The sequence below is a fragment of the Microtus oregoni genome, unplaced genomic scaffold (genome assembly GCF_018167655.1).
Source record: "Microtus oregoni isolate MIOR12 unplaced genomic scaffold, Mior012 000008F_ref0000371, whole genome shotgun sequence".
Classification (NCBI taxonomy): Eukaryota; Metazoa; Chordata; class Mammalia; order Rodentia; family Cricetidae; genus Microtus; species Microtus oregoni.
Window position 1 is genome coordinate 47,661,184 of NW_024543067.1, and position 24,417 is coordinate 47,685,600.

At 43.5% G+C, this 24,417-nt stretch overlaps 1 protein-coding gene across 5 annotated transcripts in view; it reads left to right on the forward strand.

Moving 5' to 3' along the window:
* Positions 1-2,885: 2,885 nt before the first annotated feature.
* Prdm10 (PR/SET domain 10) overlaps positions 2,886-24,417 on the forward strand; it is a 100,888-nt gene continuing 79,356 nt past the window's right edge. For all 5 annotated transcript variants that reach the window (XR_005974738.1, XM_041657200.1, XM_041657201.1 and 2 more), the window contains exon 1: positions 2,886-3,065. The gene's annotated coding sequence lies outside the window, so the exon portion shown is untranslated. The remainder of the gene's footprint in view (positions 3,066-24,417) is intronic.

Here is a 24,417-nt window from a genome sequence, read left to right on the forward strand (position 1 = left end):
AAGATGGGTAGCCGTCCTGACAAATAACACTTGAAGCTGACCTCTGGCCTCTGTCGTCTGCTTGCACACACACACACACACACACGAGTGAAAAAAATAAAAAAGGAAAGGCCATGACTGCTCCTACGTAGGTGGAGGAGAAAGTTTATTGTAGATAAAATGGAGCACAGTCAGAGAGACATCTGAGAGAGTCCAGAAAGAACATGGTTGAGCTGGGCCATGTGAGGTGGGGAGAGGGAGAAGGGGAGAGAAGCTGCTGCCTTAGAGGGTGGTCTGGGCCAAGAGAGTAAAGGGTAAAACCAAAAAGTGCAGGGAGCCGGGGTGGTGTTGGTGCACGCCTTTAATTCCAGCACTCGGGAGGCAGAGGCAGGCGGATCTCTGTGAGTTTGAGGCCAGCCTGGTCTACAGAGTGAGTTTCGGGACAGGTTCCAAAGCTGCACAGAGAAAGCCTGTCTCTAGGGGGGAAAAAGTGCAGATAACCACAATGGATGGATTATATAAGGGAGGGCAGCTGGGGGAATGGCAGCCCAGCCTTTGGGCTGGAGAAGTAGGGGGTGGGTATGTCAGCCAGATCCTCTAACAGGTAGGGACTGAAGGATGAAGGGAAAACCTGGTGGCCACCATCTGCTTTGATATGTTAATGGGCACCTCAGTTAGCCATTGTCCCTGACTGAGACCTAACGGTGCACACACACACACACACACACACACACGAACAGTAATGAAGACATCTACGAATGTGACAATAACTAAGACATTAAGAAAAAGAAATACACAGGAATAAAAACTGGCTTCCTCGTCTATCACAGTGATCTTACACTGGTTATGAAAAAGAAAAAAAGTTTGAGAGGATTTATTTAAGTCCCAGTGAGATAGATTGTCCCACTTCTCCTGGTAAGTTGCCTTTGTGTCATTTCTGATAACCTGACCTCTGAGACTCTTAATCCATCAGAGAAGATATAATCTGGTTAAGTCTCAAAGGGATCTCTAGAGGCCACGGTACAGGGCATGGCAGCCTTCCAAGGCCACAGAGGACCCGTCGACCTCTGGTGATGTTGACTCACAGCACTGAGGAATCATCCCAGAGTCTTCTTTAGCTACCATACCAAAAGCAAATGGTGTCCTCTTAATAGACCCAGAGAGGAGAGCAAATAGCGCTGCATTCCACAGATGTGAGTCCTCATCAGCCTCACTAGCAGGCTTTCTTTTCAATGTAGCTCAGGCTCATTTACTGAGAGCCTTAGTCCAGGCCCAGCGCAGCTCCCAGAGGGGACTATGGAACAAGGATTCGTGACATCTTCATCGGTTCCTACTTCCCAAGGCTGTCATGGCTTTGAGTTTTAAAAACAGGACACTGGCCTCAACATTTCAGTTTTCAGTCATTTAAACAAAACTGTAACCAATATATTTGAATGGATTCTTCTTCTTCTTCTTCTTCTTCTTCTTCTTCTTCTTCTTCTTCCTCCTCCTCTTCCTCTTCTTCTTCTTCCTCCTCCTCTTCCTTTCTTTCTTTCAAACAGTAGTTTTACAGGGTTTTTCTGTTTGGAAACCAAATCTTGCTGTGTGCTGCTGGCTGGCCTGGAACTATGTAGGCCAGGTTACCCTCAACAATTCCGCCTTTGCACTCAAGAACTGGGATTCCAAGTCATTCTGTAGGCTTTATCATCACTAACCCTATGCTAATCTAAGTTTCAGTGTTGGGAGAGAATGTTACAAGTATGAACTCATTTAATCTTCAAAGCAACACAGCAAAGTACAGGTCATGGACAGGGAAACCATTCCCTGTAGACACAAAGAGCAAAGGTCTCTGACATTTGGTTGCTATTCTTGTTGTCAGTGGGGAGTTTCCAGTTTATCACTCCAAAGCCTGGACTTTTTCTATGTACTTGGCTGTCTGAGAACGCAGTCGTAAAGGACCATAGGATGTGGATATCCTCAGTTAAGAAAGAAGAGAGTCCAGTCATTTTTGGTTGTTCGGTGTTGATTAACACCCCACCCCACCCCCCCGCAACACCCCAGTCTCAGTATTCCAAGCTGGTCATGAACTTTTGCTCCTGCTGCCTCCATCTCCTGGGTGCACCGCCGCTCCAGGACTATGAGGTGTTGGGGACTGAACACAGGATTTAGTACATACCACGCGAAGCACTCTACCAGCCGAGGCACAACCTACCGAGACTGCTTCTGCAAAGCACTTTTCCAGAATGGTAGAGTGTTGAAAAGAGAAAAGTAGTGTAGGCGCTCTAGAGGACCGCAAGGACTGAAGACAGAATCCCCTTGCTCCGGAAGGGTGGTAGGCCACTCCTGGGCCTGGGGAGAGGGCGGGCGGGGGGGGGGGGGGAGGGCTGCAGGGTGCTTAACCGGTTTCTGTGGTCCCGGAAAGGCGTGTCCCAGTCTTACTGAGCCCCAGGGCGCACGCGGTTCTCTGCAAATCCGCGCTAGCGCGGGTAGATGCACCGCCCACACGTCCAGAGCTCCCCAGGAGCCGAGTGTAGGGGGACAGGTGGACTGGGAACCTGGATGCACACTGGGTTTCCAGGGTGAACACTCAAGAACGCTGGACGGTGTCCCTCCATTTGCCAGCCAGGGTTCTCAGTTGGGCCTTGACCTGAATGCAAAGAGTGGGGCTTTCTGATTGGCTTAGAGTACAAACGCAGGCGAGCCCCGCCAGAGACTCGCTCTTCTATTGGGTTTTACATGAACAGCAGAGCACGAAATAAAGAGGCCCTCAGTCATTGGGCCATTGTGTGACTCTCCTTTTGCCTTCTCTGCCGCTTGAATTGGCGTCCCAGGATTTTCGTCATGACTCTTAAATCTGGGCTTGTCAGTTCGGCCCAGCGTTCCAGGTCTCTAGGCACAGCATGGGACTTTCAGAGTTCAGCCAATCACGTAACGTTGAGATCAGGTTGCCAGGCAGATTATGCTAATAAGACCACGCCTTTTATGCTGCTCCCACTCTGCGGCGGGAAGAACCACCTGGAGGCGGCGGGGGGGGTTGATTTCCATCACCCCTAGGGAGAGAGGATCCGGGACCCGCTGATCTCGCAGCTCCCCTCACCCAACGTCGTGTAAGTACCTAAAGGATTAAGAGAACCGGATAAACCAGGGTCCGGAGTATCCCCTCGCCTGGGAGAGTGTTTCGTCTTTGCTTAGTCCCACCCAAAATGGCGCCCAGCTCTTTCTGCGTCTCAGCGCCCGGCCGGGGCCAACCGACCGCGGACCCGGGTGGGGGGGAACTGATGGTAGTGGTGGGGGGGAGCAATCCCGGCGGCACCGCCCGATGGTACAGTCCAGCCGGGGCTGGGACTAGGCACCTCGCTCGGGGTGGGGGGTCAAACCATCGGCACCTTCTACCCGAAAAGGGGCTAACCCCCTCCGGGAAGCCGTCCGGGCCCCGCGTCGAGCGCGGGCTTCGGGGCCGCCCGCCTCGTCTCCCCGGCTCGCAGCCTGCCCCGCGCCCCCCGAGCGGCTCGCTTGCCCCGCCGGCCGTGCGCTCCTCTCCTCCCCTCCCGTGTTGGTTGGGCCGGGACGGCGGTTGGGCTGCCTGCGTGCCGGGCGGCGGTTGGGCGGGCTGGTGTCCGCCGGCCGGGATCCGTGCGGGGGGTGGCGGCGCGTGTGGCCCTGGGTTCTGGTGCTGGTGTCCCGGCCCGCGTTCCCCAGCCGCCCCGCCCGCCCCTGCGGGCCTGTCTGCAACCGTGGCGGCGGGCTGGGTAGGACGGAGGCCGAGGACCTGCAGAGCTGGCGAGTCCAGTCTTTTGGGAGCCGGGCTCCCCTTGAGCTAATGCTAAAACAAGAAAAGTCTGTAGCCAGATTACTTAGGTACTAGGTAAAATGGAATATTTGCGGGCGCACAAAGGCTGGTTAGCACTGGGTGCCATTTCTTTTATCCGTGTATGTGCATTAATTGGATTTCAACCAGTATATATGTACACTTAAGTTAGAGGGTAGGGTTGGCTTTGTGGTGTCATTGATGACATTCATCTAGCTAAATCCCATGCCCCGAATCCTTATGCTGGTTAAAAGCTTGCCTGCACTTCTCCCACCACCCTCGTGCTTAAGGCCAGCTGTATCCACTTTTCATTAAAAGCAAAGTTGCTCGTGGCTAACCTCGATTTCTGTCTTGTTCGCGCCACTGCCGCAGTCAGCTCTTTGTAGGCCAGAGGGTGTGCAGCGTTACATTGTATTCTTTTGTACCCATCCACCCCACGCTTGCCACTCCAGGACTTTCTGCACTCCCGAACTGTACTTATTGTTGCCCTAGTATTGAGAAAACATAAAATCAGAATTCTTTGGGGGCAAAGCACCGTACAATATTTGCTCAATCTGGTGTATTTAGTAACTTTACTAGGTTTACGTTTTACAAACTGGCGAAATCAACACAGAGTGAATCATTTTCACAGGAACGATTCCCTGTCATTTAGGTTTACATTTTTGTTTTGGATCAAGATTTTTTTTTTCACTCATGACTCAGTTGTTCCACTAGCATCAACCTTTTGAAGTAGTTACCTTTTTCTAAAGGGTCTTTTTTTCCTCTCTCATATTAAGTCTTTTTACTAATGATTTGTAACATGGTCTACCAAAAGTAACTTGTATATTTATATTGCAGACCTGAGCATAGGGGAGTGATCTGGGAGTGTCAATTCAATATAACTGACTGGCACTGGTCAATGTCTTCTTGTCTGTTTTTCTAGTTTTTTGTTTTGTTTTGTTTTGACAGGGTTTCTCTGTGTAGCCTTAGCTCTTATTAGGTGTTCCGGGACTTGCTTTGTAGACCACCAGGCTGGCCTCGAACTCACAAAGATCCACCTGCCTCTGCTTCCCAAATGCTGGGATTAAAGGCGTGTGCCACCACCTCCCGCTTTTCTAATTTTAACATAATCACATATGATCATCATAGAAACAGCACTAAGAAGTAAAAACCCCTAAAGTATAATGACTAGAGGAAATCCTTACTAATTTATCGGTATGTTTTAGATGTTTGTGTGCAATTATGAATGTGCACAAAATATTTGTGTGAGCCCCTTGTGTGGCAAATGGGTGCCTAAATACTTCATGGTGATTTGCCACTTGAAGTCCACTAAACTGAAAGAGTAATTTTCTTATTCATTTTGCTTAAAAATGATTTGAGACATGAAGTGCTGACTGACTTGGAATTTGCTATGTAGACTAGATTGCTCTGGAACTCTGAGAGAGCTGCTTGTCTCTGCTGGAATTAAAGGAGATTAAAATTGAGCACTGCTAAACTGCTCCGAGCTTTTTTTTTTGTTCTTTTGAGGCAGGGTTGCAGTCTTAGTTGGTTTGAACTCTATAGAGCCTTGCTTCTCAACCTGGGGGTTGAATGACCCTTTCACAGACCGTTGGAAAACAGATTTACATTACAATTCATAACAACAAAATTACAGTTATGAAGTAGCAATGAAAATAATTTTATGATTGGGGTTACAACACAAGCTATTAAAAGGAACATTAGGAAGGTTGAGAACCACTGCTGCAGATGGACCCAGGCTGGCCTGGCTCAAAGAGATCCTGCTTCCACTCCTGGGCTTAAAGGTGTTTGCCTGCATCACTGCCTCATTTTACTTTTTTTGGTTTGTTTTCTGAGACAAGGTTTCTCCGTGTAGCCTTGGTTGTCTTGGAACTCACTCTGTAGATCAGGCTGGCCTTGAACTCAGAGATCCTCCTGACTCTGCCTCCCAACTGCTGGGATAAAAGGAATGCGCCAGCACCACTCAGCTTTTATTCATCTATTCATCAATTTATTTGTTTGTTTGTTTTAGTTTAAGCTGTTTGGGGATAGGAGTTGGTTCTCCCCTACCTTTATGTGGATTCCTGGGAACAAACTCAGGGCACCAAGGTCTTCAAGGCACGCAGCTTTACCTGCTTAGCTATTGAAGAACCTCTCCATTTTAGGCTTAAAATCCACCTTACAGTAAAGACAAACTAGATTCATTTCTGTTTGTGAGTAAACCTATGTTTCTCAAGGTTTGGGCTATGCCCTACCTGTAACCTTAACTACAAATGGTTCTCGACTGCCTGTTCTAGGAATGGCAATCACGTTTTTGTTTCAAAAAGTTGTTTACAATCATCTTGCAACCCTACTTTTGTTTCAAAAGGTTATTATAACCCTTTTTATGACCACCTGTTGTCATGCCTTCCCTACAACCACATCTTTGTTTCAGGGAGTCATTATGAATAACTTGTTATGCTTCTGTTCTGCTTTTGTAACCCCGCCTGTTTTGCCCACCAAATCCCCCATTTGGAAACCTACCTCTGAGCTATAAAAGTCGTCTTTCTTACCTCCAATGCTGACCTGAACCCCACCTCAGGGGGAAGCAGCCCATGTACACAAATAAAAAAGCTTGCTTTAATTAATTTGGTCATAATGATTTGGATCAGAGGGCGTTCTCCTCACATCTTTTGAGAGTAACATTATCTCACTGACCCAGGATTTGCTTTTAAAAAGTAAAAAGAGCCAGGTGGTGGTGCATGCCTTTACTGCCAGCATTCAGGAGGCAGAGGCAGGTGGATCTCAGATTTCAAGGCCAGTCTGGTATACACAGCGATTTCCAGGACAGCCAGGGCTACACAGAGAAACCCTGTCTTGAAAAGCCAAAAACAAAACAAAATCAATAAAACAAAAAGTAAAAAAGACAATCAAAACTTTGGGACCAGGGACTCAGTGGATAGTGTTTGCTATGTAAACATGAAGACCTGAGTTCTAATCCCTAGTCTCCACATAAAAGCCAGGTACAGCACAGCGTGCCTGTGACCACAGCTGCACTCCGGATGGAGACAAGCTGACCTTGGGGGCTTGGAGCTCCACCAGTCAAACTGAATGGGTAAGCTGCAAGTTAGTGAGTGTCCCTGTTTTAGATAATAAGGTGGAGAAATGTTAAGTGTACACCTTTAATCTCAGTATTTGGGAGGCAGAGGCAGGTGGATCTCTGTGAGTTCGAGGCCAGCCTGCTCTACAAAGCAAGTTGCAAGTTCCAGCCTAGCAAAAGGCCATTACACAGAGAAACACTGTCTCAAAAAACAAAACAAAACAAAAAGGGAAAATAAGGTGGAAAGCAATGAGGAAGGAAGGCACTTGATCTCTGGGCGCCACATGTGCAGTCAGGCCAATAGACACACGCACGCACACAATGAAGAAAAGGAAATACAATCGAAAAGGATAGGTTTCTGGAAAAATAGAACTGACTATAAAGGACGGAGAAGCACTGAGTTGTAATTTCCATTCCTCAGTAAGTTTGCAGTTTTTTTTTTTTTTAAGTTTGCAGTTTTCGCAGACGTAAATGCATGGTGGCTGTATGATTTCATTTGGTAAAAACCATGTTGTAGAAACCAGTAAGCATCCTGTTGTAGTTTATTTTTCCTTTGAATGACAGTATACTTACTGCCATTTGAATACATTCTAGAAACATAGACACTCCCAGTTCAGGTATCTGCTGTCCTGCCTGCAGAACTTGTTTCTGTTTATTTGTTAATCTCTGACAGATTAACACATGGAAATTTAGCCTAGTGAGTTAAGAAAAATGAAATGTAGGGCTAGGAATATAGCTCAGTGGCAGAGTATGACTGGCGTGTGGAAGGCCCTGAGTTCAGTCCCCAGTGCATGGCAGGCACCCCGCCCCCCAACACACACATACAAGCTTGGGCCAACCAAATCACAGAGTGGCTCCGTTGCACTTCTCCAGGGGTCCAGGTGGGATAGGGCAGGAAAATGAATAGGTCCTTTTCTTCGTTACCTTGGTCCATATTTTTCTTTCTTTTTTATTTTTTTTGGGCTTTCAAGACAGGGTTTTTCTGTGTAACCCTGGCTGTCCTTGGTCTCGAGCTCAGAGACTCGCCTGTCTCTGCTCTTGAGTGCTGGGATTAAAGGTGCGCACCACCACAGTCTGGCCGTGTAGGTGGTGGAAGTGTATCTGGCCCCTCTCCTTTGGAAGTATTGTTATAACGCCAACTGAAGGCTCATTGGGAATTCTCCGAGCTGACGCAACTCCAGTTATTTCCTGTAGCTTCCATAAGTTTCCACCATGCTGTTGATTCTGAAACTTAATTCCCCTCCCTGTTTTCTGAGATTATTTGCTGTCTTCCTGTTGCTCATGCCTGGGTAACTGAAAGTCTGTTCAGGTTGTAGGAGTGACTGGAAATTGCTTCCTTTTTTTTTTTTTCGTTTTAAAGATTATTATTTTTTTGTACGTCTACGAACGTTTGCCTGCATGTATGTATGTGTACCACATGTATATCTGGTGTTCCTAGAGGTCAGAAGGGGGTGTGATATTTTCTGGAACTGGAGTTCCAGATGGTTCTAAGTCTGTATAGGTGCTGGGAACCCAAATCCGGTCTTCTGCAAGAGCAGCAAATGCTCCTATTAGCCCTGAGCATCTCTCCAGCTCCCGGAAGCAGCTTCTTTTTGGATAACTTTGAAACAGTGAATTTAGGAGGATGAATGTGTGAGGAACTGGTTGGGGAAGAAGGAAGTTATGGTTAACCTCATAATGACAGCAAGACTAGTTAAAATGTCCTGAAAACAGTTGTTACAAAACTAATACTGCATGGGTTTTGACTCCAAACAAGGATTGCCAGAAGATTCTTGACAATCTGATGAAATAGCCAGTTACTGTTGGCCTATTTTAAAGTTTAACTCGTTTGCTTCAGAGTTAGAGTGGGGTGGTGGTGGAAGAGATGGCTCAGCTGGTAAAGGCACCTGTTGCCAAACCTGATTGCCTGAGCTCAGTCCCCAAGACCCACCTGGTGGGAGGAAATAACTCCCTTCCCCAGGCTGACCTCTCCTCTCCACTGGTATGCCATATCATGCATCCATGCCCAAAAATAAGTAAAAAAAGGAAACAAAAATTTTTAAAAATTAGAATATTGAAGCTATATGCTGTCTTTCAGCCTTGGGAACTCTGATGTGGTTTATACAGCCTTACTCCTGTATACCTTAGCTCAGCATTGGCTAGTAGCCTGTGTAGCCAGCAACTTGTCTGCTAAACTTCTGAAATATCACACTTATACAATATGCTAGTGTAAAATGTACACACCAGTTTTTTGAGAGTTAGCATGAAAAAATAATACTTTAAATGCTGATGATAATATGTGGCTTTAAACAGCTTGCTTACTGGAAATTTTAAATTATGTGACTCCTGTATTTTTATTGAACAACTCAGCTTAAGCCTGATAGGGTGAGGTGTTCTGTAGTAACAATACAATGTGCTTATTATTGTTAGGCTCTTCTAGTGTCAACTAATACCCATCGCTAATTTGTAGGTATGTTTAGTTTTCCTAGCGGTTATGACAGCTCTCACAAACCCACAAGTATTTCTTTGTAGTGTGTCTTAGTCTCAGAATCACTTCCTAATAGTTGTGTTAAATGTTACTGAATTAATGTATATTCAGTTCATTGTTTGAACTTAATAATAAAATGAGATCTGTTTTGTCTGTCTTTGTGGTATCATGTGCACAGGTGCATGTTCCTTTGTGTGCACATGCAGAAGTTAGAGGCACACAATAGCTGTCTTCCTCTGTAACTCTCCACCATATATATTTTTTTATTTAAAAAAGTTTTTTTAGCTGAGAGATGGTAGTATGCACCCTTAATCTCAGCACTCAGGAGGCAGAGGCAGGCGGATATCTGTGAGTTTGAGGCCAGTATGGTTTAAGTAGTGAGTTCTAGGACAGTCCAGGCTACACAGAGAAACCCTATCTTGAAAAACAAAAACAAACAAGCAAAGAAAAACAGAAAAATAAATCTCTTACAGGTTTATATGTGTTTTTCCTGAATGTATGTATGTGAACCATGTTTATGCCTGCTGCTAGTGGTGATCAGAAGAGGGTGTCTGAGCCTCTAAGGCTGGAGTTGTAGACAGTTGTGAGCCACTTTGTAGGTGCTGGGAACCAGACTCTGGTCTTCTGCAAGAGCAATAAACCTTTTTAACTGAATTGTTGCTTCATCCCCCCGACCAACTTTTTAACTTTTAATTTTCTAAAAGACATATTTATTATGTATACAGTGTTCTGCTTTCATCTGTCCCTGTGCGTCAGAAGATAACACCACACCTCATTATAGGTGTTTGTGAGCTACCATGTGGTTGCTGGGAATTGAATTCAGGACCTCTAGAAGATCAGTTAGTGCTCTTAACCATTGAGCCATCTCTTCAACCCTACCTTTAATTCTTAATGTGTGCTGGGTGCATCGTAGTACACAGGGTTTTTTGTTTGTTTGTTTGTGTGTGTGTGGGGGGGTTTCTTTTGGTTTTTCAAGACAGGGTTTTTCTGTGTAGAAGCATTGGATATCCTGGAACTCACTTTGTAGACCAGGCTGGCCTCAGACTCAGAGTTCACCTGCCTCTTCCTTTTGAGTGCTGGAATTAAAGGTGTGTGCCACTATGCCCCGGCAGTGGTGCATGATTTAAATCCCAGCACTCAGGAGGCAGAGGCAGATGATGAGCCTCTGTGAGTTCGAGGCCAGCCTGATCTACAAGAATTCCAGGCTAACCAGTGCTACATAGTGAGACCTTCTCTCAAAAACATAAAGGAGGTGCTCAAAAGATGAGGATGTCAGGATAGGATTTAGAGTGTGGTTTATTCTGGTCTAGCAAAGTAATAGTAGTAGATTCTTTTCTAAGAATTAATCCTGGATAGCTGGCTAGGTATTCAGTACCAGGCTTGCTTTCTCTCCTGTTGAGTGGGCCTTGAGTCCAATTAGACAGTTACCGCTACCACGTGAATGCCACTTACTGCTCCCAGTATTTTTTTAAGATTTATTTATTTATTTATTTATTTATTTATTATGTATACAACATTCTGCCTCCATGTATGCCCACAAGCCAGAGGAGGGCACAGATCTCATTACAGATGGTTGTGAGCCACCATGTGGTTGCTGGGAATTGAACTCAGGACCTTTGGAAGAGCAGCCTGTGCTCTTAACCACTGAGCCATCTCTCCAGCCCTTGCACCCAGTATTTTTTGGTTTTTCGAGACAGGGTTTCTCTGTGGCTTTGGAGCCTGTCCTGGAACTTGCTCTGTAGACCAGGCTGGTCTCGAACTCACAGAGATTCACCTGCCTCTGCCTCCCGAGTGCTGGGATTAAAGGCGTGCGCCACCATCGCCCAGCCAGTATTTTTTTTTTTAAGGACACTTTTAACTAAACCCTATTTATTTTGTTTTGTTTTGTTTTTGTTGTTTTTGAGACAGGGTTTCTTTGTGTAGCCCTGACTATTCTGAAACTCACTCAGTAGAGTACGCTGGCCTTGAACTCAGAGATCCACCTGCCTCTGTCTCCCTAATGCTGGGATTAAAAGTGAGTGCCACAACCTCTGTTCACCTTTCTCTCTCTTACACACAAAAATATTTTTTCATACCCCCACCTCCATATCCATGGTTTTCAACAGTTGTAAACCGTAGCAGATATATCTGTGTATTTGTGGTACTGGTGATGGAATGCAGGTCTTAACACATGGCAGGCTAGACTTCTACTACTAGTCTATACTTCTACCCTGCAGATAAAATTTAAATTCAGCAAACCATGTGTAAGATTTTGTAGGAAAAGCCGGGCGGTGGTGGCGCACGCCTTTAATCCCAGCACTTGGGAGGCAGAGGCAGTTGGATCTCTGTGAGTTCGAGACCAGCCTGGTCTACAAGAGCTAGTTCTAGGACAGGCTCCAAAACCACAGAGAAACCCTGTCTCGAAAAACCAAAAAAAAAAAAAAAGATTTTGTAGGAAAAAAGTCTAAAAGCTTTCTGGAGTGACTTTGAGTGATATGGAACCACAGAAGTTCAAGGACTGTTCAGTGTTTCAAAGGCATTAATACTCTGGAAACATTTATGTGCTTAGTGTAGGCCCAGCAAAAAATGTAGAGTTATACTAGTTGCTTCTAAGAAAGGGCAGACTACTCTTCAAAGAGAATTGGGAAACTTCTCTCATAGAAGCCAAGAACTAATACTTAAAACAATGTAATAGTGCTTTTGACAAATTAATAATGAGATATTAGTGGAACACTATAAGCAGTCCAGAAATAGGCTCATACATATTCAAACACCCAGGAAGCAGGTGAAGAGCAAAATGAGAAAGCTTTTGGAATTTAATGTAGGAGAGTATATGCATGGCTTCTGCATAGTGAAGAGACTCTTGAGCAAGGTGCTGCGTGTGCTAATGGAGTGACAAAGTCTTCAACAGAACTTGGAAAATGAGAAACCCACAGGTCTAAGATGTATCTGTATTTATCTATAGCTATCTCTCTATGTATATCCGCTCAACCTTGCGAATAACTAAGGAAACATAAATTAAATCCACAACGATATATTTCTGTACACCCAAGATGAAGTAGGCAACTCCAAATTGTAAGGGTGTTGAATAGTAGTGATCTTCATACAATGCTGGTAGGCGTATTTATTTTATTTTATTATTATTATTTTTTGGGGGGGTGGTCACAGCTACTTTGGAAAGCAGCATTATTAAGAAAGTATAAAGTAGAGTTAGTGGAGTTTGTAATCTCAGAGAAAAGAGGCCAACACAGGAGGATCTGTGAGGCTCACTCCTGGCGGGATCCAGGCCAGTGAGAGAACTTGTCTTAGGGAACACCAAAAAGGTGGACAGTGCCTGAGAATTGACAGCTGTCCTCTGATGTCCACTCACAAGTGCATGCTGTAGTACACACTCTTATGTGTACACACACACACACACACACACACACACACACCCCACACACACATTCCTTCTTTCCCCAATGGGAACTCTTCACTATGTCTTTGTAGTTGCTTAGCTCTCTGGCTTTTGAACAATTTGCTCAACTAAAGCTCTTTGTGGGCTGAGTAAATTACAGCCTCCTCTACTTCCCTTGAGATGCAGTCTAGCCTTGTGATTTCATCATCTGGTGGAAACCAGGAGACAGAAACAAATGCAAACCCTGCTGGGTCCTGGCAGCCTTGCCGAGGTGGAAGCTGTTGCTGCAGTGGGGAAAGAGGTCCAGGCTCTGTGGTCATGGGTCTGGAGTTAAGCCCCACATAGTGTTTTGACCTTGGACAAGCAGCCGTTCTTGGTTGTGGTGAGGACTTTTTTGAAAGCTGATATTTAAAGGGCATTTCACAGTGCCTGGCACCTGCAGGCTGCTCAGTAACGGCAGCCACTCTATTATTACTGTCCCACTCCTTGTTTACTTAGGTAACACTGAATTTCCACAGTCTGCAGTTTGAACCAGGGAAACTGTGATTATGCTGATTTTTAAAATGAAGAGCTGCATCTGTCAAGGGATCCCAATTTTGTGATCTCGTTTAACTCCTCTAGTGCATGTATAAATGAGTCTAGCGTGTAGGCTCACCTGGACAAAGGCAATCACGTGTGGAGGTCAGCAGACTACTGAGTTGTTGTTCTCTTTCAACCAGTGGGCTCGCCATTTTGCACCTTAATTTTTGAGTTGAGGTCTCTTCCTGATGCTGGAGTCATCAATTAACAAGACTATCTAGCCATCAAGCCTCATCCATCCCATCTGTCTGCCTCCCCAGTGCTAGGGTTACAGACCTGTGTTACTACGGCTGGCTTTCCATGGAGGTTCTAGGCATCCAAACTTGGTTCTCATGCTTGTATGATGAGCACCTTGCTGAGTGAGGCATCTCCTTAACCCTCAAGATAGAAGTTTTTTTGTTTATTTTGCTTTTTGGAGATAGGGTTTTTCTGTGTGGCTCTTTCTCTCCTGGAACTGCAGATCAAGCTGATCTCAAACTCAGCAAACCGACTGCCTCCTGAATGCTGAGATTAAAGACATTCGTCACCATGCCTGCCTTGCTGTAGAGGTTTTTTTTTTTTTTTTTTTCTTTTTTGCTGTGCTGGGGATAAAATCTAGAGCCCTGTGCTTTCTAGACAAGTGTTCCACCTCTGAGCTATCTATATCCCTAACGTAAGAGTTTTTAAAAAGCAGACGCCTCAATATGTCATCTATCTGGATTGTTGACCTTGCTAATAAAATACTTATTTTACCCATTTCACTTGTAACTATGAAAATAGTTGAGGAATGAAAATGTGGAGGTGAAAGACAGGTTAGGCCCTCATTAGCCTGTCTACATGGGCTGAGGGTTAGCTGTAACTGGAATGGCTTCAAACCAGTATCAATTAGCTTCTTAGTCCTGCGTCAGAGTGATGGTTCAGTCTCTAAACAAGACTGGTTGGTTGGTTGGTTTTTTTGTTTGTCTGTTTGTTTTTTCCCCCAGTGCACTTAGTGAGGAAACAGCTTACTACTTCAGACTGTGCCTCTGTCTGCACTGTCTAGGATTTTATTTTTGGGGTTGGATTTTTTTTTTTTTTTTTTTAATATTTGAAGCATAGTTACCTGCAGCTTTTCAGGCTGCAGAAGACCAGCTTGCAAGTTTCCTACTTAGCTACTGTGATTGCTACTTTAACTAAGAAGTTTGAGACAAGCAGGGCATGTAGCAATCCATGCAGAGGCATACCCACACCACCAGTGGCATCAATATCCCTGCAAGTTGTCTGCAAGTGATGCTGCTGTTTGGAGGGAGCATGAGGGGAAAGTACTGAGATCTTTGTAAATTCAGAGTGGCTCGGTATTAGTCAGCAAGCCAACTGCAGCAGTTTTCAGTCTGCAAATGACTTCCTTGAGTCCGTATTTACAAAGTTCTCTTCAGGTATCCTCATAGGTGTCTGGTACTGATTTCCTTATTTCCATGTAGTAAGGGGAAGCTGGAAAGTAAATCCCCAGAAAGCCACCTGGTTGGTAAAGTGTATTCACCCCCACCTTCTCCAGGATTCTAAGACAAAGACCCACAGTTAAATTAAAGGATCCAGTGAGTTGCATACTTTTGAAGGAAGATGGAAATGTTCTTTTTAAGTTAATGTTTAGTAACATAAAAGGTTTTAACTGTGTACATGTGTGTCCTTTGCACATGCTCAGGTCAGAAGACAACTGGTGGGGATTCTGGGACTGAGCTCAGGTGGTAGATTTGGGGTCCAGCAGCTTTATCAGCTGAGCTTTATCAACAGTGACAAGTTCGTTCGTTCGTTCGTTGGTTCGTTCCTTCCTTCCTTCCTTCCTTCTTCCCTCCCTCCCTCCCTCCCTCCCTTTCTTCTGGGAGCTTTGGCCCTTGGAAGTTTGTGTAAGAATATTTATTTACATCATTAAGATGGCAAAGAGTTTTGAGCTCTTTTCTTTGCCCCATGATTATTAGAAGCCTCATTGTAATCAGCCCTTAAGTCACTTCTAGGATGATTGTGCATTTTTCTTTCCCTGCTGTGCAGGAACTAGATCTGGCTTACATAAGGATCACCTGGAGATTTTTCAAAGATTTCTGTGTTTTTTCCTCTCTGTGCTATTGATTGGGAGAGATTCTTTAAGGGTCAGACCTTGGAATTTGCCTTTCACCTGCTTGAAACCGGAAAAACTAGTTCCTGAACCTTGAAACTAGGTAAACCAACTGAATGAAGTTTAAAATTTTTACCTTTCATTATGACCCTTTCAGTCCCAGTCACCACTGTTTGATGCTTTCATTTCTTTTTTCCCTTTAGACTTACTTTATCATTTTATGCATGTGAATGTTTTACCTGAATTTATATCTGTATACCATGTGGTGCCTGGTGCCTGCAGAGGTGAGATGAGAGCATAGGATCCTCTGGAACTGGAGTTACAGACAGTTGTGAGCTGGGAGCAGAACACAGGGTGCTCTTAGTCACACAGCCTTCTCTCCAGCCCATTTGATTCTAAAAAAAAAAAAAAAAAAAAAAAAAAAACAAAACAAAAACAAAAACAAAAAAAACCCAAAAAACCTCAGGTACCAGTCCTTGAATTCTCCCATGACTGACACTGAGCACCAGGCTGGTTGACCCTAGTGCCTGTGGGTGGATTCTCCTGGAATCTCTTTGAAGGAGCTCTGGGATTACAGGCCTGCTCTGGACTTCACCTGAGTTCTAGGAATTTCATCTTGATCTTTCATAGCAAGAGCTTTTCCCCACTGAGTCATCACCCCAGCTCTGGATGTTTTGTTTTGTCCCCTGCCTTCTCGTAGTGACTAGGTCCTAAGCATTTCCTCAGGGCTTTTGCTGTGTTCTGTCTTGTCCAGGAACTCTCAAGAAACCCATCAGAAATGCGCCCATGTTTACTCTTGTGGCAAGAGCTATACTTTCTCTCTTTGAAAAGTTTATATTGTGGCAAGAGTTATACTTTCTCTCTTTGAAAAGTTTATACTGGCTAAACTTCCATGCTTTTAATCATAAAAAGACCTTGGAGCTGGATAGGTGGTTCATGCCTATAATTCCAGCACTCAAGAGGCCAAGGTTGGAGACTTACCTAAATTTCAGACTAGGTACATACAGATTTGGGTACAGATGGAGTGAGACCCTATCTTAAAAAAAACAAAAACAGCTTTGAACTAGAGACTAGCTTAGTAGTATGGCTCTTGCCTAGTGTACACACAGCCTGAAGTTTCATCTACAACACTTAAAACTTTTTTGAGCTATAATTCATGTACTGTACAGTCCACTTATTTAAATTATACAACTTAATGACTTTCAAATCTTCAGATTATGCAACTCTCACCACGACCAGCTTTATAACCTTCTCATAACCACCCCTGCCCCCAATCTATATCCCTACTGCGTGTGTATGAATTTCCCTTTTCGCGTGTCTTGTATCAGTGCAGTCGTTCACTGTATGTTTCTTTGTTCACCAGCTCTTTCACTTAGTATATTTCCAGGCTTCATCCATTAGGCCCTTCATCATTCACACATCAGTTCTTCATTCCTTTTTTGGTTTTTAATTAATACATATTAATTATATATAATAGTGCTCTTAATTTTGATGTTTGCATACATTTATATAACATATTTTGAAAATATTTACCCCCTAATCCTTTCTTTTCCCCTCTTTCTGATCTCCTTCCTTTTCCCAGTCAGTCTTCCTTTCATTGTCTTGTCTCCTTTTACTTCCTCCTTCTCTCCTTCTCTCCCTCCCTCCCTCCCTTCTTCCTTTTTTCAGTTTTTGGCAACCCTCTGAGTTTAATTAGGGTTGCTATAGGAGCGTGGGTAGCTGTTTTTTTGAGATATGGCCTGTCTGTGAAGTCCTTGCTGGCCTTTTGCCTTAACCTCCCAATTCTTCATTCTTTTTATGGGCATGTATATAGATATTCCACATTTTTTGCATCCTGTTATTAGTTGATGGGTATTTGGATTGTTTCCAGTTTTTAGCTCTTACGAATAACACTATGAATATTTATGTATAAGTTCTTTGGGGAAATATGTTATTCTACTAGGGTTTATTATAGCTTCATAAGGAACTAGTGTGTCATCTGGTAACTGTTTAGACTTTTTTTTTTTTCAAGACAGGGTTTTTCTGTGTAACTTTGGAGCCTGTCCTGGAACTCGCTCTGTTGACCAGGCTGGCCTCAAACTCACAGAGATTCTCCCGCCCCTGCCAAGTGCTGGGATTAAAGGTGTGCGCCACCTGTTTAGACACTTGATCAATTGCCAGCCTCTTTACCAAGGTGCCTACACCTTGGTGTTTTATATCACCAAAAGCATATGAAGGTCCTGGTTTCTCTATATTCTCGCCATTTGTTCTTATCTACTATAACAAATTTAGAATAAAATTAAGAAAATGAAGATAGCCTACTGAAATGAGGATAAAAGAAACTAGAATAACATTAACAGAATCCTTTTTGTGTAATGCAGCAACATGGCCTGAAAAATGTTGCTTGGCCTTTGATTGGGAGTGCACTAGATGAAGCAATATATCACTATTTTGCTGAAACTCAAGTCCCAAAACCTACAAACCTATGTTTTCAACTTTTTTCTTTTCTTTTCTTTTTTTTTTTTTGTTTAATATTCTGGGGAATCAAACCCAGGACCTCATATAAACTGGTCAAACGTTCTACTACTGAACTAAATCCCTAGCCCTCTGTTTCATTGTTTTTCTGACTGGACAAACCTTTACATTTATTGGGGAGTTTATAGTTTGTAGTTTACATGCTTTGAATTTTAAGTTTATCTTGTATATGCAAGAGCAGAAAGAATCTATGGTTATGTTTTTTCCCATGGCTATTCTCATTTCTTGTAATCCTAGGATGAACATGAATTATTAGGGTCCATTAACAGTTTTATTAATACTGACATTGATGACAAGGAGCCTTTCTTTCTTTCTTTCTTTTTTTCTTTCTTTCTTTCTTTTTTCTTTCTTTCTTTCTTTCTTTCTTTCTTTCTTTTCTGAGACAGGGTTTTTCTGTAGCTTTGGAGCCTATACTGAAACTAGCTCTTGTAGACCAGGCTGGCCTTGAACTGCACAGAGATCCACCTGCCTCTGCCTCCTGAGTGCTGGGATTAAAGGCGTGTGCCACCACCGTTTGGCAACAGGGGACATTTTTGATGGTTTTCTGTGTATGAGTTATGGCACTTAGTGTTTTCCATTTACATAATTCCCTAGATCCTCAGTCCTTTTAATTGACAGTAATGCCTACCAGAGTGTTAAAGGAGAGTCAGGTGGGAGAGAATGTGCAAAATGGTCGCCCAAAGAGGTAACAGTGACTTTGGCATCTGGATGATGAAAAATAACTAGGTGTTCTATAATATTGGCCCAAAGCATCTAAGCAGAGACAACTATTGCCCTTGTCCTAGGAGCAGATGAGCCTGGGGAGGGTATAAAGCTACTGGGGAGGAGGGACCTGGAGAGGACCTGAGCAGTACAGTTGTTGCAGCTCCAGCCAGCAGAGGGCTTGTGAAGCAGATGCTCTGGACATAGGAGGAAGGCCACAGGAAGGGAATCAGGGCAGAGTTTTCAGGAGGTTGTGAATGCCATTGAAAGGCCCAGGGGGATGAGAAGTGTGGAGTAAGCCTTGCCTTTAGCACATATATTTGAAAAAGTATTTTCAGCTGGGAATGTATTCTCAGTTGGCAAAGTGTTTGCCTCGCATGCACAAGGCTCTGGGTGCAACACCTAGGATGACATAAGCCGCTGGTGGAGGTGCATGCCTATGATCTTAGAACTTAGAAACAGGGGTACGGTGATCAGATCAAAGTCATTCTTGACTACATAGTGAGTTCCAAGCCTGCTTGGGATCTGGGATGTTTCTCTCTCTCTCTCTCTCTCTCTCTCTCTCTCTCTCTCTCTTTCTCTCTCTCTCTCATATATCCTTGGGATTAGAAAGATGGCTCAGTGATTAAGAGCACCAGCTGCTCTTCCAGCAGTCCCAGGTTCAATTCCCAGCACCTATATGGTATCTCACAATGCTCTGTGGCTCCAGTTCCAGGGTATATAACACCTTCACACAGATATACATTCAGGCAAAGCATCAATGAACATGAAATAAAAATAAATTTTAAAAGGTATATTCTCAAATGAGACAATGGAGATGAACTCTTTTCAGTATAAGTGAGAAGGAGTGGACAGAGATACACAGGTAGTTGGGTAGGAAACTGGGTCCAAGGGAAACATTGTTCACTGTAAACATTTTATCAGAATACAATGTGTAAACGAGATTGTGCTTTCACTTCTTAGCTGCCCAGACTCGAATAATCACATAAAAACTATATTCATTGCAACACTATTTGGCTGATGGCTCAGGCATATTCCTTGCTAGCTCTTACATATTAAATTAACCCATTCCTATTAATCTGTATATTGCCACAAGGCTGTGGCTTACCAGTAATGTTCTGGCATCTTTCTCCTTCAGTGGATACATGACATCTCCTTGACTCCATCTATCTCTCTCTATCTCTGTTCAGATTTCCCACATGCCTTTACTCTGCTAAGCCATTGGCCAAAATAGCTTTATTCATCAACCAATAAAAGCAACACATATATAGAAGGATATTCCACACCAACAATTGTAGCACAATTAATAAAAGCCTAGAGACAGAAACTGGGGTTCAGCTTGAGGGTCAGAAAAGCAAAACAGTCAGCTGCGGGTTCTTACCTCTATCCCAGTTGGAAATAGTGATGTTGCCTTCAGGAATCTCAGAATAAGACTGTGTCTGAGAGCTGTCTCCTCCATCTTATATTCCTCTTTAAGACTGGGTTGAAGGCATGCACCACCTGGTTTCTATGGCAAACTAGTGTGGCTACAGTGATTAAAAGTGTGTGTCATCACTGCCTGATCGGTAAGACTAATCAGTGCAGCTGTCTTACTCTCTGATCTTCAGGCAAACAAACAAACAAACCCAAGAAGTAAATTAATAAACAAGCTAAGAAAACAGACTGAATACTATTGAAAAGAATTCAAAGCTGGGCATGGTGACGCAAACCTATAATCCTAGCACGCAGGATGTGGAAGTAGGAGAAGAGTGAGTTCAAGGGCATCCTGGACTACATAGTGAGACCTGGTTCCAAAACAAAAAACAGACAAGAAAGGAAAAGGTTCAGAAAGTACCAAAAGTTGTGAAGACGTTAAGTAATAGTCACTGTGGAGCTAGGGACATAGCTCACTGGGAACACTGCACCAGACCCCGGTCCGAGCCCAACCCTGCTAAAGATAAATAAAAGTAAAGTAGGGTTGGGGAGATGGCCTCGTCAGTAAGTTACTTGCTGCATAAGCTTGAGAAACCGAGTTCGAGCTTTATTACCCGCATAAAAGTAGGGCTCAGTGGTACATGCCTGTAATCCAAGCACTAAGTGGAGGCAGGAGGATCCCAGGGGCCTCCTGGCTAACCAGTGCAGTTGAGTTGATAAGCTCCAGGTTCAGTGAGAGACCCTGTTTCAAAATATTACGGTGGAGATCAATGAGAAAAAATACCCAGCTTTCACACACACACACACACACACACACACACACACACACACACCCCAACACCTGTACACACATGAACAATGAAAATGTATATGGCTAGTCTTTTGTCTAAGTTATTTTCATTTTTATTTATTTATTTTTAGACCAGGCTGTTTTTAAACTCACAGAGATCCACATGCCTCTGCCTCCTAAGTACTGGGACCAAAGGTGTGTGCAACTCTGCCCGGCTTTATTTTGAGTATTTTTAACCAGGCAGGGTCTCCCTACACTGTTGAAGATGGCCACAAACTCCTAGGTTCTAGAAATGCTCTCTTGTCCGTCCCTTGAGTAAACTGTCCAGCTCCTAAGTGAGGGGACTCTGGCCAGCTTGAGAATGGCAGGCATGGCTCTGGCAGGCTTTGCCTTTCTCCCTGATCCCCTCTGCCTTGCTAAAAACCATTGCATTCCTAAAGCCAGCCGCCAAGATCTATTCTCTTATCTGAACACTTCTTCCCTCAGGCAGACTACCAAGGCACAGATATCCAAGTATTGAAGTCCACTAATCAAAAGCCCCCTTTGTCTCACTTAATTAACATGCCCAATTAAAATTAAACACCTCACTCCAATATGGGTTTCCCCTTGTACCTTTATAAACTGCCATTTTCCTTTGTGCCTCGTCTGTCTCCGCTCTCTCCAGAGGCAGTCCTTTGTTCACCTCTGGGACAAATACCCCTTCCCCTCTCCCTTGTCCTCTTTCCCTTCTTTCTCATCCTCTGTCTCCTGTCTCTTATTCTCTGACCTTTGATCCTCTGGGGCAGATAAATCCCCTTTGTGCTGAGAACTTGGTCTTGGGGGTCCTGAGCAGAGACTTCTCCTTTCACGAAGACATTCCTTGTGTTTGAATATATGGATGGTCTTTCCGTGTCACAACCAATCATACATACTTATTTTCAGTAAGGGTAAAAGTGAAAATATTAAGGGAGGATGTTGTTCATTGGTAGTGTGCTTGCCCAGCATTGGGGTTTAGCCCTGGAATCACCACCACCAAAGAAAGTCCTTTAGTAGGTAAATATTTGAGTAAGTTTTTGCTACATTGCCATGTTAAAAGTAGTATTTACTGCAAATACTTTAAGTATCTTAAGAGATGCCCACAGCATTTTAAAATGTGACTCATGCTGTATGGTTTTACCTAAGCATGTGCTTATAGACATAGCTGTTTTCTGTGTGCTGGGTTTGTGTAACGGGGGGATCACAAGAGAATATCAGCAGTGGCCACATGGAGAGATGGGGTAGGAAGGGAGAGGGTAGCTTTTACTTTTTATTTAAGACAATCCTATCAGAACTTTTTCTAATTCAGTATTTTATTTAAAAATATATCCCATATATATGTTTGGTTTTAGAACATTTTCATCATCTCAAAGAAACATGTACCTCTTAGCTCCTCTCCCTTCCAGTCCTGCCTGTAGAATCACTAATCTATAGTTTGTCTGTATAGACTTATAGTTCTGGACTTTAAAGATATAATAAGTGTTTTTTTTTTTTGTGTGACTGGCTTTGTTCACTTATCGTAGTTTTTCCTTCCTCTCCTTTTCTTTTTATTATTCTATCTATCTATCTATCTATCTATCTATCTATCTACACACACACACACACACACACACACACACACACACACAGGCTGGCCTTGAACTTGCAGTTTTTATGCCTCACCCTCCTGAGAGATAGGATTACAGGCGTGTACCATTACGTCCTACTTACTATGTTTTCAAAGGTTCAACTATGTAACATCTCACATTATATTATTCCCGTTGGGTATTGTGTGTGTTTATTCCCTTTGAGATACTGTGTGTATGTGGGTTTGTGTTGAAGATTAAATGTAGGGCTCTGCACGTATGTGTTCCTACTGTACCACTGAGCTATGCCTTCTTCTTTTAAACATCTTTTAATGTGTTAATACCCATTTGTAAATATCTGAGAAAAATGTTTACTCAGATCCTTTGTTATTTTGTCTTGTCTTAATTATTTAATTATTTTTTAATTATGTGTTTATCTTGTGTATGTGAGTCACCATCCAGGTTAGATGCTTTGGATACTCCTGGAGTAGTGAGCCTCTTGATGTAAATGCTGGTACCTGAACTTCATAAAAGCAGTATATGCTCTTAATTGCTGAGCCACATGTCTAGTCCTGTCTTATTATTTACTTCTTTTTTTTTCCTTTTCCTTTTTCCAAGATAGGGTATCTCTATGTAGCTCTGGCTGTCCTGGAACTCGCTCTGTAGACCAGGTTGGTCCTGAACTTGGAGATCTGCCTGTCTCTGCCTCCCAAGTGTCGGGATCAAAGGCCCAGTTTTATTATTTACTCTTTATTCTCTATATAAAACCTTAGTAGACATATGCTTTTTAAGTACTTTCTCCTTTTGTCTGCTATGTGAAAAATTATGCACGGAGAAAACTATTATTTAGTTTCAAAGTTAGGATGATGTAGCATAAATTCTAATTGGTCTTAATAATAAAAACCTGGAACCAGATCACTCTACAGGATATTTTAATAGTAGGACATTTTCAGACACCACTTCTGTTGACAGACTTTCTTAGTGCTTTTTTGTTCCTTTTCTTTATTAGGAGAAGACTATTCCAGGATACCAGTTGTATCTTGATTACTTTGTGATGTAAAATAAGCCATAAAGCAGTGTTGCTCTTGTCTAGGACAACCTGTACTGGCACTGGTAAATTCAAAAGTTTCTGATAAACATAGCCATAAGGTAACTGGAATGTTTACCACAGCACAGAACTATCAAATCGAGTTCAGTTTTCTGCAAGAGTAGCGCAGTCCTGGTCAGCTACTGAAGATACTAAGGGGATACTTAGAAAAACAAACACAGCTTCTGGTACCTACTTCCTCCCTGTGGGGCTGGGGGTTGTCAGTAGTTGAGAGAGGCAGAGAAGCCTGCAGAGCTTTAGGTAATGTCACCAGACTGGGAAAGTCAGCAATTAGAGTGGAAAGGCTACTGATGCAGTCAGAGCACAGGGACCAACATTCCAGAACTAGAGACATAGCAGGAAGTCTGGATACAGGTGAATAGAGGAATGAGATGTTTGGTAGTCTCATGTCACCAGACACATGGAAACTGAGGTCCAAGGTCCCTTAAATATACTTTGAAATTGCCCCTTCTATACTGGAAGAGCTGGCCCATATGTGGATCCGTTTTAACCACAGACAGTCATAAAACAGCTCAGGACTTGAGGTACCATGCCTCTGTAGTCTGCCAGAGGACAGTGTGCCTGCCTGGAAGAAGACAGTGGGTTCCCTGTGAGAGGGTGCTCATCTCTCCTACCAGCTGGACACACTCTATGAATTCATCCTAACTCAGATGCTGTGTTCTGCAGCAATATATAACACACTGCCACTTTAAGGCTCTTGAGAATAGAATAGAGCGCCCCCTCCCCCCATGGATTTCTCTGACATTGTGTTCACATTTTATCAGCCAAGCAGTTATTCCTTATGAAAAGCAAAGGCAGACATCAAGGTTTGTCATCCCTTAGAACTCACACAGAGCCCTTTTGAACTCTCGAGAATTTTCATGTGAGTTTGACAGACACAGACCCCTAACAAGTCTCATCACCTGGGTTTCCCTTTTCTTTGAGTGAATGGTAAGGATTCCTTTGAAGGACTCGATTGAGCCCTACTGCCTCATGAGCAGACTGTCAGATGGGATGGGA